The sequence below is a fragment of the Scomber scombrus genome, chromosome 23, assembly GCF_963691925.1.
Source record: "Scomber scombrus chromosome 23, fScoSco1.1, whole genome shotgun sequence".
NCBI classification, from domain to species: domain Eukaryota; kingdom Metazoa; phylum Chordata; class Actinopteri; order Scombriformes; family Scombridae; genus Scomber; species Scomber scombrus.
In genome coordinates, this window is record NC_084992.1 from 12,011,755 (window position 1) to 12,028,431 (window position 16,677).

General features: G+C 34.7%; 1 protein-coding gene and 1 long non-coding RNA gene across 2 annotated transcripts in view; one reads left to right on the forward strand and one right to left on the reverse strand.

Annotated features, from left to right (window-relative positions):
• Window positions 1–16,677, forward strand: part of acap1 (ArfGAP with coiled-coil, ankyrin repeat and PH domains 1) — a 479,281-nt gene that overhangs the window by 188,443 nt on the left and 274,161 nt on the right. The window lies entirely within an intron of this gene.
• LOC134005460 (uncharacterized) lies at window positions 5,100–5,558 on the reverse strand. Its single transcript, XR_009927866.1, has 3 exons — window positions 5,529–5,558; window positions 5,363–5,404; window positions 5,100–5,215 (listed from the first exon to the last, which is right to left on the reverse strand). It is a non-coding gene; the product is annotated as an uncharacterized LOC134005460 (long non-coding RNA).

Consider the following 16,677-nt stretch of genomic DNA (forward strand, 5'->3'; position numbering starts at 1 on the left):
AAATCAGAAGCAGTTAACACAAAAACGTTCTTTTGTTTTTTTGTTTTGAAGCAAGAGACTGATATAATATCAATGACATGCAGTAAATCTAACTAGTAGCAAACCTCCATAGTAGCAAGAGATACATAATGACCCTAATAAAAAAAATAAAAAAGGCCAGTTTGAACGTCTTAGCAAAAAAATAATTTAAACTCACAAACTTAAGCAAAATAAAAAACAATTTGATTAAAATACAACATATAATAATAAATCAGACAGATTGTATTATACCTGTTTGTGCGTCTGATGGGACGTACGTCCTCCTCCAACAGAAAGAAAAATGCTCTTGCACAATGTGGTAATACCAGTTTATGTTGTAAGCAGAAATGTGTGACCAGTAGCGGTGTGACGATACACTGAGCTCACGACACAAGAGGATACACAAAAGTGGGCTCACTAGAACGAGATGAGACGAGGTTTTTAATATTTTTTTTTGAAAATGTCAATGATGAAATATATGACTGGAAAAATTTTATTAATTGATTTTATTTGACTGGAAGTCACAAAATGCAGAAAATGCAGGTGCATTTTGAAAACTTCAGTTCTACTTATGCAACACACTGTAAAAGGTTTGCATCATAAAAGTAAAATTTATAACACATTTTCAATGCATTCATAATACTTCATGTTAGCTGAATGAAAATCAAAATCAAGAGTGGAGATATAAGTGGAGAATAAAGACGTTACAAAACAATTGTAATTATATTAATTAACATAAAATCTAATTAAACATTAATCAATAATCAAATCAATGAATCAAATCAATTCTATCAATAAAGCATTCAAACTCTAGAGCAGAGCAATGGTCAGTGAACGTATCAGTCTGGATTCACATCTTAGCAATTATCAATACACTCAAATAATGCCAAAATCTGTGTTGATAAAGTATTGATAACATGTTTGGCACAATTGGTTTAAGTACCAAAAGTGTCACAAAATGACTTTTAATACTCTTTCAGTCCATCTGTATATGTGACACATGACTTTCTATGTTAATGTTTAAATTTAGCAGGAACTTCAGTAATATGCACCAGATGATAACAAAGATCCAGACCAATAAACTGTGATGCCGGTGTTTGAGGTGATTTAAATACCTTATCCTCTATGGTAAAATATGATGTGTATGTAAAGGTAAAATCCAACTTTTTATACCCCTGCACCAGTGTTTTTGCCAGAGCTGGATGTGTCTTGGTCTTGAAGACTTGAGACTTGACTCGGAGACTTGAAACTTGACTTAGATTTGTCCTTGGCTTTGAAATCTTGAGGCATGAGCTGGACTTGGATTTGGACTTGGCCTTCGTCAATTGAGACTTCACTTGGACTTGGACCAGAAGATGTAAAAACAGCCGTGGTTTCTGCCTTCTGCTTTTGTTGCTTACAACAGCAACAACAGAAATGGGATAAAAAAGACAAAATGCGCACACCTAATAGGATATAGATAAAGACGGTGCTCCTGAAAGCATACGCATAGAGTATGTTTTCGCAGGAAGAATCAGCTTTTGTTGTTATCCCATAGATGGGTTCATAGATGAAGTAGATTGTGATAATACCTAGAGAAAAAGAAAACACATTTCACTAATAATATTCAGCACATTCATTGCAATAAACCAAAGGTGAACTTTTTCAGTTTAATGAGTTCTGCTTAAAAAACAAACAGCTATTCACTCATTTAACATAACATGTACTTTTCATTTGCAACATTTAGACACTGATGTTTCAGCTCATAACCAACTTGTGTGTATCTTTTATTTAAAGCTGCATTAACTATTTTTGGCCACTAAGGGGCAGAAGAAATTCACAACAAACTGACCCAACAATAGTCCTGACATACAGTACAGGTACATTGGCTTGAAAGTAGTGTTTACATACCTCAAATCACTTCATACGTGTTAGTGCACTCAGAACTGATTTCTGTTTCTTTAGATTCTCCTCTTAATGTAGCTTGATTGGATAGCTTGGCTGCTTATACATTTCCACAGTATGCATGTCTTAAAGGATGAACATTTGCAGGATGAAACAATAATGGAGAAAGAAAAACAGACAGTAAAGAAGGTGTAACTGATTGGAGATTGAAATACAGGTTTTAAGAGTAAAGTGAAACAAGTAGAAGCAGCCCATGTTATCAGATGATGGAGAGACATAAACTGAAAGAAGAGGGCAGAAAAACTGGCATAGTAACTTATACGTGTATCTGGATGAATTATTCTTCTGTAAAATACTTTTAAAGGTACAATCTGTTCTCCAAATGTTAACGAAAGGACAGCCCCACTATCGTAACTAAATTCAAAACACAAGATTAAAACCTACCTTAAAATGATTGTCAGATCTTTTAATACAGGTACTAACATCATCCCACAATACATATATAATAATCATTAGGTGTTAATGTGCTTAAACCAATTACATGCTGTAAATAACCTCACCTGAGATTCTGTACTTCTGCCTTACTTTCAGTTTGTTGATTTGGACTACGCAATTCGAGTTTCTTATAACTAAGAAAATGGTTGTTTGTGACAAAGCCACATCAGTGCTCAAACCTCTATCAGAAAACATCAGAGCCCACCTGCAGGGCTGTAAAAAAGTGAAGCCAAATATTGTGATCGCCCCCTGGTGGCTGGTTTCAGCATAGGTCATAAACCCTGTCCTGTCAATTCTTTGTTCGTATCAAAATGCATATCAAATTAATATTAAGGTAGTTGTCATCACACTGATGTATGTTCAAGTGCTCATTTTCTGATTTTTAATTAGTTATTTGATAATAGAAAACAGAGGGGGGTAAATAATGATCGGTAGCTGTGATTGACAGCTGCCTCAAAGCTCTGTCAGTTGAGCCGAGTCATGGCAGACATTCATTGTGATTAACTACCACCAGCTGGTTTACTTCCATCACAGCTCCAGGGTTCACTCAGCCCCTCGACTCAGACTTTTTTGGGTCATTATGTTATATGTACCTCTTGCTACTAAAACAAACAACAAAAAACTGCCCTTGACTTTGACGGTTACGGTAACGTTAGATTTACTGTATGTCATTGATATTATCTCAACCTCTTGCTTCTAAAACCACAATAAATTCATATTTTAAAACTGCTTCTGATATTCGTGGAGGTTGTGACAGTATGTGTGGTCACCTTAGTGACACAGACTATTAAAACTCTTTCGGTCCACCTGTATATGTGACACATGACTTGTTAATGTTAATGTTTAAATTTAGCAGGAACTTCAGTAATATGCATATACATGTTTTAAGAATAAACATACAACACTAATTATATTTATATTGTGTATGTAAATTATAATATTTCTGTGATTTAAAAAAATCTAGTTCAATAAACTGTGATGCTGTTGTTTGTTATCCTCAATGGTAAAATATGATTTTTATAAAATGTAAAGTAAAATGTATTTATTTATGATTAATTTATTATGGTTTATTTAATAGGGACAGATACAATATACAGGTAGATGAAAACAACTGTCTGATGCAAGTATTACAGTGTTTATAGCTAATGCTAATTTGCAACACTTGTCCCTAGGAGGGCTTTTGTGAGAGTAAGAGATAAAAAGTAATAAAGGAAGTAAACCAAGTACATCAGTATAATAAATACAATACAGCACAGAAGTCAGACCTGATACATGGTACTATAAAATAAACATAAAACTAGACATGGGTACTTTTTTGATGCTGAATTAACCAGGATTTGGTGATTTGTAGAATGACATTTTACAGTTTCCACTTGAAGCTGCTCTGGTGGATCTGCTGCAGCTCTTGAGTCTCCTGATGTATTTGCACAAAGGCTGAGCAGCAAGTCCATTCAAACATTTAAACACAAGTCTTTTCAAAACTTAAAATTGTATATTTACTTAAACAAATGACAATGATGGTACCTTATTTGCTTTTTATTGAAGATTTTTAGGGCCCGATTGTAAAGACACTGTATGGATTTAATTACTGACTGGTTGGCCTGGGATCACGAGGTTGACCCATAGGACAGATGTGCAAGAATCATTGAATTTAGAAACATTTAGGCACAGTCAAATGTCAAACAGTTTCCTATAATCTTGAAACAGCTGAGGTTAGCCTTTCTATTTTTTCAAATGTAGCCTATGTCATGCAAGTAAAAACTGAATATTCTCCTGTGTTCTTTTTTTTCCAATTTAAGTTTTTAGGTTAGTTTGGTTTAGTTTAGTAGCTTTATTGTCATTATATTGAGTGTCAGACAATATAACAAAATTTAGATAAGGGTAGGGTTAGTGTTTGTGCCTGAGCTGGAGATTTGAGACTTGGCCCAGGACTCGGAGTCCTGAAACATGACTCTGTCTTGGGTTTGGACTTTGCCTTTGTAACTTGAGACTTCACTTGGACTTGGACCCGAAGACGGAAAAACAGTCCTGGTTTGTTTATACTTCTTCCACACTACTTGCTTACAACAGTAATAGGACAAATAGGAAAAAGTGACACCATTGATCAAGTTGGTGCTCCAGAAAGCAAACAGGTAGAGTATCTTGTTGCAATAGGAATCAGGATGTCTTGTTTTCTCGTAGTTGGGTTCGAAGATGGAGTAGATTGTGATGCTACCTAGAGAAAAAGAATACACATCTCACAGATAATATTCATCACATCACTTCCAACCGAAATAAGCCAGAGAAGAAAGCTTTAATGTAATGAGTTCTCCACAACAACAAAAAGATCTATTCATTCATTACACATTAAACAGCAAACATTTACATATTGATATTTCAGCTCACAACCACCAAATCACCATCATTTAAAATCATTAGTGTTGTTTTAACCAACTTTACTTTACAGTAACGTTAATGTAGTTTGATAGTTTAGATAGCTTGTCTACTCATACATTTCCACAGTATGTTGTTCATCCAACAAATGGACTACGCAAATCAAGTTCCCCACAACAACGAAAATAGTGGTTTGTGACAAAGTCACATTAGTGCTCAAACCTCAATCAAGTTTTCTGATAGAAGCTGACCGACTTTATCTTACCAGCAAAGAACCAGCAAAAGAAAACAGCAATGGTCCCCCAGAAACACCCCATGTTGCACTTGTTGCTCATGTTGCTGTAGGCAGCCAAGCAGAACAACATCAACAGGAACAAGGCTCCAAATCCACACAAATAAATGGGGATGAAGGGCTGCCTCGGACAGTCATTTATGTGCACTAATCCTGTTGGACACAAAGATAAAAAGAAGTATAATTTAACCATTAATGATAATTTTATTTGTTTAAAAAGATTATTTTTTCCCCTCTGCAAAATACTAATTTAAGTAACATAAACACACCTTAATGACAGTAAATGCATCAGTCACTTACCAACTCCCAGGTGAGCAAAGAAAAAGATAAAAATGAGCAATCCTGAGGAGAGAGAGAATATTTGAGTAATGACATTGTATTCGGTGCAGTAAATGAGAAATGATGAGATGTGAAATTCAATTATGACCACAAGTGTGCAAGAATTTTGCACTTCTCTCTCTCTTACCTAGTCCCAAATATTTGTTGTCACTCTCTGGCATTATTATTTTTGATAAATTGAACCTTCATCAAGACAAAGAGAACAGAGACAAATACATCACCTGTTTGATATCCCTGATGATCAACCGTGTAAACAAGACATGAGTCTAAAAGTTCCTTGAAGGGTAAAAAGACTAAGGTGACCACACATGCTGTCACAAAATCCACGAATGTCAGAAGCAGTTTTAAAATATGTAATTTATTGTGGTTTTAGAAGCAAGAGGTTGAGATAATATCAATGACATACAGTAAATCTAACTAGTAGGAAACTTCCGTCAAAGTCAAGGGCAGTTTTTTGGTTGTTTGTTTTAGTAGCAAGAGGTACATATAACATAATGTTAAAAAAGGACAGTTTGAACATCTTAACTCATAAACTTAAATACATTATGAAATGTTCAGAAAAATACAAAACTATTCAATTAAAATACAACATGTGACAGTATATCAGACAGATGATATTTTACCTTATGCGTCTGATGGGATGTATGTCCTGCTCAAACAGAGAGAAAACAGCCTTTGCACAATGTGGTAAAACCAGTATATGTTGTTGACAGGAGTGTGTGTGCAAGTCTCGACTTCCTGGTCTAATGTCTTTAAAGCTGGATTTCTGTTGTCTTTCCAGTACAGTGATAAAAATGAGGATTAGTGGAGGAGAGTCAGACTCGAATAAAACGTGTGTATGAAAGACAGTTTAAGATGTTTTCTCCATTGTGCACTTTCACAACACATTTTCACAGTTCAGTCTTTAAAGTGAGAATATGTAACCTTTTTAATAAAACACACACTGTACACTGTGTACAATAAATACATTTTTTCAGCTTGTATCAGAGGGTTCCCCCAGACAACACAGACAGACAGGTGTCGTTTAGACCTTTTTATTTGCAAACTCAACCGTGTGCAGCTGCCCGGGGCCCAGTCACATTTCCACTGACGACACAAACTTAAAACTTGAGCTCATCTTTTCAGCTGTGCTGCACCTCCACTGTCTGTGTGCAAACTGAGTCAGTCCAGCCACTACTGCAGAGACAAAGAAAGATTGATTAGTCAACTCACACCAGCTGAACTAATCAAATCACCTGGCGCTGCTCCTGCTCAGCCTCTCTCTCCTACAGCTGACTGCCCAAACCACGCCCACCAATATTGCACAGAAGTCTCGAGCGCCAAGTGAAAAAGAAATATTTCTGGAGATCCAATTTCAAAGTCTGATCTAAATTGTTTTCTCTCTTGTGTTCATGACTTAAGAACAGGTGAACAAAAGATTTTTTTTTAAATGGGGCTTACAATTTGAAAAATGGATTTCTCAGATCACCGTTGACAAATCAACAAATTGCATTTCAATAATAATTGGTCCCAAATAAAAAATGCATTACTATATTCATTTTATACTCTTTTATAATTTTTAAAAATCTATTTACATGCTAATTCTTTAAAAGTATCCAAAAATCTGTGAAGTTTGACAAATTTGATTATAATAAATCGTAATAAATAAAAGATTCAAAAATATGTTGCATTTCTACTCATTTTGTCCTCCAAACTCTGACTCTCTTTTACATTTGACTTTCTCCTTCAGTGATTACGGGTAAGTGTACATTTTTGACGACTGGTCTGAGATGCTCAGCGACGGTCCAGGTGCCCCTGATCAAGGCTTATAAGACATGATGACTGAACATTACCAATTCAGGACCCATCATATCCGTCACACTAACCTCCACCTGCAAGAGATGCCCCCGACTAATCAAAGGCATGATATGACTCCCTGTATTTGTAATAATGAATATTCTAATGCTAGGAAATAAGAACCAGGACAAACAAACATACTTAAATGGCCTTTTATTAAACATCAACGATCACATATATATATATATCTTATAGTCATGAAAGTAAAAAAACAAAATAACACATTTCCAGTGCATTCATAATAAATCATCATCATGTGAGATGATGAATGAAAATCATCAATCAAAATGAAAAGAGAGTCAAGTAGAACTTAAACCTGTTTCTACATGAATTATTCTTCTGGTATATATTTATATATATATATATTTTTTTATATATTTTTTGGCATAGACACCTTTATTAGCAGTAGAGAGACAGGAAATCATGGGAGAGAGGGGGGTGTTTTTAAAGGTACAATCTGTTCTCCAAATGTTAACTAAAGTGAAGCCCCACTATGGTAACACAATTTAAAACACAGGATTGAAACCTACCTCAGAATTATGGGCATATCTTTTAATACAGGTACTAAGATAACTCCATAATGAATATATAATAGCCATTTGGTGCTAATGTGCTTAAAACAATTACCTGCTCACCTGAGACTCTGTACCTCTGTCCTGCTTTTATTTTGTTGATTTGGACTATACAATTTAATTTTCAAAGCCATATCAGTGCTCAAACCTCAACCTAGAAAAAAGTGTATTTATGTTATTTTTAATTTAACTCTTAAACTGATGGCTAAATATTTTATAATGACATCAGCGCTCAAATATCGGTGTTTCTCTTGTTTGTTGACAGTATTGTTAAAATACAGTAAAATGATGCCTGACATGCACAAACAAATCTGTTGGACAAGCTGACTAATTTATCTCATGAATAAAGTAATAACTCTCCTCATCCACTCATGGAGAGCGGAAGGTTTAGAAACAGCTGTGGTTTCTGTCTATTGCTCTTCTTGCTTTCATTTGCCACGCAAGAAGTAGCCACAAATGAGAAGAGCAATCACTGCTAATATGAGCCAGATGATGCTGGTGAATCCGTGAGCAAACCTGTAGAGTATCTCGTGGCAGGAAAAACTCTCGCTTTCAGGTTCATAGTCGGGTTTGTCGATGGAGTAGATTGTGATGCTACCTAGAGAGAAAAATATACACACATCTCAAAGATAGTTTTCAATGTATTCATTCCCCCCTTCAAATAAGCCAGAGAACATACCCCATCAGCTATTAATTTATTAAACATAAGGTGTACTTTTCATTTGCAACATTTAGACTGATGTTTCAGCTCACAACCACCTTGTGTATCTTTTATTTAAAGCTGCATTGACTAATTTTTGGCCACTAGGGGGCAGAAGAAATCCACAACAAACTGACCAAACAATAGTCCTGACATACAGTACAGGTACATTGGCTTGAAAGTAGTGTTTACATACCTCACATTACTTCATACGTGTTAGTGCACTCAAAACTGATTCCCTACCATAGTTTCTGTTTTAGAGTCTCCTAGTATGAGACATAACTCATATTACTGTTAAGAGACAGTCAAACCACCATCGACTCATTTAAACACTGATTCATGTGTGTTTGTTTTGAGGAGGATTTATGACATTAACTGAAATGTGCTTCATTAAAGGAATATCTGACATTAGTATTGTTTTTAACTAGCTTTACATTGTGATTTTAATTTAGCTTGATAGTTTGGATAGCTTGACTGTTTATACACTCCCACAATATGTATGACTTAAAGGAGGAACATTTGCAGGATGTAACAATAATGGAGAAAGAAAAACAAGCAGCAATTTACCAGCAATTAACCAGCCAAGGTAGATGACAGCAGTCACGCCACAACATGCTATTTTCCACTTTTGGCTCATGTCACATAGGACGCAAAAGCAGGTGAGGAGGAAGATGACTAGAAATCCACACATGTAAAAGGGGATGAAGGGCTGCCTCGGACAGTCATTTATATGAATTAATCCTGTTGGACATAAAGACAAAGAGGAATATCATTTAACCCACCTTATTAAGTAATGATTATTGTGCTCTTTTTTATTGGTTTAAAAGATTATCTCCCATCACAGAATACTGATTTAAATAATACCAACACACTTTAATGACAATAAATGCATCAGTCACTTACCAATTATCGCCTGAGCAAGCGACACGCTTAAAATGACAGACCCGATACATCCTGAGGAGAGACAGACAGAATATGTCATTAATGACATTGTATTTGGGGCAGTAGATGTTGTAAAATTCAATTATGAAAACCAATGTGCAAGAATTCTGCATATCTCACTCTCTCTTACCTAGTATCACATTTTCAGCAGTGCATTTACATCTGTCACAAGTTGCCATTATTAAGTCTGATAAAACGATTCTTCAGAAAGACAAAGAGAACAGAAAAAGATACATCAGCTGTTTAATATACCTGATGATAAACTGTGTAAACAACATGAGTCTAGAAGTTTTCTTAGGGCTGAAATGGAGTCTTCATTTGAAAAACAAAAAAATAGTCACCAAGTTGTGTGAAAATCAGAAGCAATTAACAAAAAAAAGGACTTAGTTTAGTTTAGTTTTTTTGTTTTTAGAAGCAAGAGGTTGAGATAATATCAATGACATGCAATAAATCTAACTAGTAGCAAACTTCCATTAAAGTCAAGGACACTTTTTTGTTGTTTGTTTTAGTAGCAAGAGGTACCTAAACAACTGATAAAAAGGACAGTTTGAACATCTTAGCAGAAAATGTACTTAAACTCATGAACTTAAATACATTATGAAATGTTCAGAAAAATGCAAAATAGATAAATTAAAATACAACATGACCGTATATCAGATAGATTATATTTTACCTGTTTGTGCGTCTGATTGGATGTACGTCCTGCTCAAACAGAAAGAAAAAGGTTTTTGTACAATGTGGTAAAACCAGAATATGTTCTGGGCAAGAGGGCATGAGCAAGTTTCGACTGGTTTAATGTCTTTGACGATGGATTTCTGTTTTCTTTACAGGACAATTATAAAAATTAGGATCAGTGGAGGAGAACCAACAACTCAAATACAATGTGTTTGTGGATGAGAGACAAGTTTTTTTCTCCATTGCAAACTTTCAAAGTAACAACAAGTTTCCACAGGTTATTCTTTAAAGTAAGACTATGTAACCCTTGCAAGAAGAAATTACACAATTTTCCTATTAAAGGTTGATTTCATAAGTAATAAAACACATTATGTTAGTTAATGTTAACAAACTCTGACTTTATGCTGAAGTGAATAGCAGCTGCCTGTAACTATATGCCATAGAGATACCAGAGGTATTATTCTTCTCAGTTAACTTTTGCCAAGGCAATGAATTAACTTTATAAAATATCATTAGAAGTTCAATATTGTCCGGAAGCCCTGAGCGTCAAGTGAGAAAGAAATTTTTCTGGAGATCCATTTTCAAAGTCTGATCTAAATAGTTTTTTTGTGTTCATGATGATGAACAGGTGAAAAAATATTTTTTTAAATGAAAATATTAGTAGTAAGTAATATTCCCATGCTAGGAAATAAGAACCCGACCCAACAACCATCCTTGGGTTGATCTTTTGATCAACCCAATGATCTTTTATTAAACATCAACTATCACATATATATATATATATATATATATATATATATATATATATATATATATATATATATATATATATATATACATACACATACATACATATATATATACATATATATACATACATACATACATATATATATATATATATATATATATATATATATACATACATATATATATATATATATATTAGTCAAAAATCAACAGTGGAGATCAGTAAAGCATTCAAAGTCTAGAGCAGAGCAATGGTCAGTGAATGCATCAGTCTGGATTCACATCTTAGCAATTGTCAATAGCTCAAACAATGCTAAAATCAGTAATAAAATCAGTGCTGATCAAGTATTGATCACATGTTTGGCATAACTGGTCTAAGTAGGAAACGTGTCTTCAAACTGTCTCGGACAGAGTTCCTCCCAATAACTGATGAAGAAACTCAGAGTATCACAATTACTTTTATTACTCTTTTAACAAAACTTCTCTAAAAAAAGTTCTCCCTAAAACAAACAAACAAACAAACAAACAAACAAACAAACAAACAAATACAGCGGTTAGTCGTTCATTAAACATGGGTTGTACTTTTCTTTGCATTTGCAACATTTAGACATTTCACCTTGTGATTATCTTTTATTTAACTATTTTTTGGCCACTAAGGGGCAGAAGAAATTCACAACAAATTGACAAAGCTTGATAGTTAGTGGATAACTTGACTGCTTGTACACTCCCACAGTATGTATGACTTAAAGGAGGAAGATTTGCTGGATGAAACAATAATGGAGAAAGGAAAAACAAACAAGGAAACAGTAAAGAAGGTGCAACGGATTGGAGATTAAAATACAGGTTTAAAGAGTCAAGTTATCAGATAACAGGAAGATATGAACCAACTGAAAGCAGGGGGCAGAAAAACTGGTGCAGTAACTTACACCTGTATTTGGATGAATTATTCTTCAGGTAAAAACGTTTATAGGCTCAGTATATTCTCCAAATGTTAACTAAAGGATAGCCCCATTATTGAACTAAACTCAATTACCTGCTATAAGCCATTTTGCAACCTCGTGCTAGAATCTCTTTCCTGCTTTCAATTTGTTGATTTAGACTTTAAAAATGATCCATAATAATAACTCTCCTTATCCACTGATGGAGAGAGGAGGGGGAGGGGTGGTGTAAAAAATATTTCTCCTAATAATGTCAAAGATGAATGTTTGCATTGATTACAAAGCATTTGTTAAAGTTAAAACTCTACTGTAACTCACATTTGGTTCTTCTATAGAAAGGACCTGACATCATAATTATTTTTGGACTTGGATTTGGACTTGGCTTTCAAGACTTGAGACTTCACTTGAACTCGGAGCGGAAGGTGTAGAAACATCTGTTGTTTGTGTCTGCTGCTCTTCTTGCTGACAATACGAATAGAAGAAAAAAGAGAAAAAGCAGGAGCCGATAACGCCTAATAGTCCATAGAGGAAGTTGGTGCTCCAGAAAGCAAACAGGTAAAGCGTCTTGTTGCAGTAGGAATTCAATTTTCTTGTTTTCTTGTAGCTGGGTTTGTAGATAGAGAAGATCGTGACACTACCTAGAATTAAAAAAAAGAATACACATCTCACAGATAGTATTCAACACATCATTCACTGCAGTAAGCCAGAGAAGAAAGATTTAACATAATGAGTTCACAACAGATATTCATTAAATAAACATAAGGTGTATTTTTCATTGTTTGTTGTTCATACATCATTAAATTATTACATCATGTCTATTTAATAATCACACCTTATGCTTGTGAGCCTGTCATGGATGGCAGCTCCAAAAAATGCAATACTTGGCTCCACTTTTGCACAGCAGTGGGAAGTGGAGTCCATCTTTATATACAGTCTATGGTTCTTATAGTAGATGCAATAAGAGAAAGCCTGGCTACCAATTTGGGCTTTTCCTTTTGAGTAACATAAACACCAATGCTAAAATGTGGTAATTTAGTCACATTATACAGTTTGTGCTGTGTTCTTGTTTTAAATGCACTCATAGATGAAGTAGCTCATGATGTTACCTACAGAAAAAAAAGAATATACATCTCACAAATAGTGTTGTAGCACAGTTAGTATCAAAGTTTCCGTTTCCATAACTAATGACATCTCAGTCCCTTTGCTGATCTCTTACCAGCGATGAACCAGCATATGAAGAAGATAGCGACCACGCAGTTACACACTATGTTAGACGTGTTGTGCTTGCACTGACAGTAGAAAAACAAGAGGAACATGGCTCCAAATCCACACAAATAAATGGGGATGAAGGGCTGCCTTGGACATTCATGTATAAACACTACTCCTGTTGGACACAAAGATAAAGAGGGGAATCATTTTACCTCCCTTATAAAGAAATTATTATTGTACTGTACCACAGAATACAGATTTAAATAAAAATAACACAACTCATTGACAGTAAATGCATCAGTCACTTACCAATTATTATCTGAAAACTGGACAAGGCAAACATAATCATCCCGACACCAACTGAAGAGAGACAGACAGAATATGTAATCAATGACATTGTATTTGGGGCTGTAGATATTACGAAATTCAATTATTGACCACGAGTGCAATCACTTTGCACATCTCTCTCTCTCTCTTACCTAGCATTATAAATAGAAAATCACCAGGACATTTAGATGTGTCACACTTCGGCATTATTAGTTCTGATAAATCGAACCTTCAGAAAGACAAAGAGAACACAGACAGATAAATTAGCTGTTTAATATACCTGATGGTAAAACGTGTAAATAAAAGATGAGTCTAAAAGTTTCCTGAAAGGTAAATGTGCTATTCATTCAGACAAAAAGTCTCAAAAAACTGAAATAGAAAGACTAAACTGACCACACATACTGTCACAACTTCCGTGAAAGTTTTGTTTTGTTTTTAGAAGTAAGAGGTTGAGATAATATCAATGACATACAGTAAATCTAACTAGTAACAAACTTACATGAAAATTAAGGGCAGTTTTTAAGCTTTTTGTTATTGTTTTCATTGTTTGTTTGTATGTTTCAGTTGCAAGAGGTACATATAACATAATGACCACAAAAACATATTAGCTGAAAAGTAGGTCAAACTCAGAAACTTTCACACATTATGAAATGTTCAGAAAAATACAAAACAAGTCAAGTAAAATACAACATGTGACAGTATATCAGATTATATTATATTGTACCTGTTTGTGCGTCTGATGGGACGTACGTCCTGCTCAGATAGAAAAGGTCTTTTGCACAATGTGGTAAAACCAGTATGTGTTGGTGTAAGGGCAGGAGGTTGTGTGCAAGGGACGACTTCCTGGTTTAATGTCTTTGATGCTGGATTTCTGTTCTTTTTCCAAGTGGAAAGCCAAAAACAAAACAAAAATTTGTGAATATTGACAAATGTAATTAATAAATGATGTGCCAGGCTGATCAAAGGTACATTAAAACTACCTTTATTAGTCCTTCTTTGCAGCTCTCGCACACATGAACACAAGGCTGGATATCAAACCTCAATACTTGTTGAAATGTGTTAAGAATAAGCATGCAACATAAGTATTATATTTTATATGTAAGTTTTAATATTACTGTGACAAAACATGCACATCAATAAACTGTGATGCTGATGTTTGAGGTGATTTTAAATATCTCACACCTGTTACCCTCCATGGTTTAAAATCACATCTTAAACTGAATATTCCTGGGATTCCTTTGATTTCAGTACAAATGTATTTATGTCTGTGCATCACCATCCTGATCTTGTTGCTTACTGCAACAGTGACACCAACAGCAGCAGCAACAGGATGAACCGATCAGAAATAATATGGCACCGAAGAAGGTGGTGCTCCAGCAAGCAAACAGGTAGAGTGTCTTGTTGCAGTAGGAACTTGATGCTACGCTGTTGTAGTTGGGTTCGTTGATGGAGTAGATTGTGATACTACCTAGTGGAGAAAAAGAATCACAGATAGTACTGTGGCAGATTTAGTAGCAAAGCTTCCACCTGGCTTCTTAATTACAGATCTTTGTTTCTTTCTAATGATATGTTAAGAAAAGCTTTCAATTCTTTTGCAGGAATTTTCATGGTTGTGTTATATGTAGAGATGGCATTAGTAGAACATCTAGTGGCCTGTAAATGTAATTGCAGCACAGTCACTTTCCAACTACAACAGTCTAATAAAGATATATAAAATCAGTGACTATGTCAATAAACAAACATTTTCCATTTGCCATATTTAAGCATTGGTATTTCAGCTCACAATAACATAACTTATCTTTCATTTCAAAGTACATTAATACATGTTTGTCCACTTGAGGCAGAAGAAATCCACAAGTTGACAAAACAACTCTTGAAATACATGGTTACACCTGTTTTCGTCATCAACTTTAACCTTCATTATGAGTCATTTTTGTATCCTGTTGGACACAAGGCTTGACTGACTAAACCAAATTGATTAGTGAAGCTCTACCTGCTTGTTTTAGTGTATTGGATATTCTATAAACACAAGTCTTTCAGTTTACCAGCAATGAACCAGCAGAGGGAGACAAAAGCAGTCAGACTGCTATCCCAACAGGATGTGAGGAAGACCACAATTATAAATCCATACAAATAAATGGGGATAAAGGGCTGCCTTGGACAGTCATTTCTGTACACTGCTCCTATGGGACACAAAGATAAAGAAAAGTGTAATTAAATCTGACTCATTAAGTAATGATTATTGTACTCTATTTTATTGATTTAAAAATAGTCTTTCCCACCACAGAATACTATTTAAATAACATAAACAAACATTAATGACAGTAAATGCATCAGTCACTTACCAATTACAGTCTGCACAATCAAGAAGATAGATGTAGCCCCAATACATACTGAGGAAAGACAGAATATGTTTTAGTGATGGATAACATTGTATTAGGGGCTGCAGATGTTGTGAAACTCAATTATGACCAAAAGTCTGCAAGAATTTTGCACATCTCTTTCACTCACCTGTTTTTACAGTTTCAAGGCTATTGGTGTGTTGAGGTCTGTCAATTTCTAGCATTATTAGTTCTGGTCAACTGAACCCTCAGACAGACAAAGAGAATACATACATCAGCTGTTTATTATACCTGTTGGTAAACTGTGTAAACAGGAGATGACTCCAAAAGTGGCCTGAAGGGTAAACATTTCTATGAAAATCGGTGCGTTCTTTTTTTCTTTTCTTTTTTTTAAAGGTTGCTTTTGGTATTAGGATATTGATGGCATACAGTTTTGGGGTGGTACACAATAAATCTAACATAAGGTCCCAAGAAGCTCAAACACAAACAAACATTTTCTATAAGAAATGTTCTCTTAGCAGAAAAGATCATTTACAGCACAGAATATACAAAACCTAACAATTAATAAATGTGACAGTATATCGGATTATATTATACCTGTTTGTCTGATGGATGTATGTCCTGCTTGAACAAAAAGGAAATTTGCACTTGCTAATATGCAGTATGTTTTGCAAATATGTGGTCATGAGGGTGTGTGCAAGTCACCACTTCCTGCTTTAATGTCTTTTTGATGCATTGTTTCTGTTCCCTTTTCACTACAGTGATTGAGGTGTTGATTACTGGTGGAATAAAAAAAAAAGTACATTAAAAGAGATAAGTCTAAGGGTGGAAAGTCAAGGACAGTTTTTTTTATATTGTTTTGTTTTAGTAACTTTTGCCCCAAAATGTCAAAATGATGATGTTTTGATTTAAACAATTGAATACAGGGATTGTATGACGTCAGGTAGCAGAGCTATTTCATTAACGTCAGGAGGAAGAGAATTGA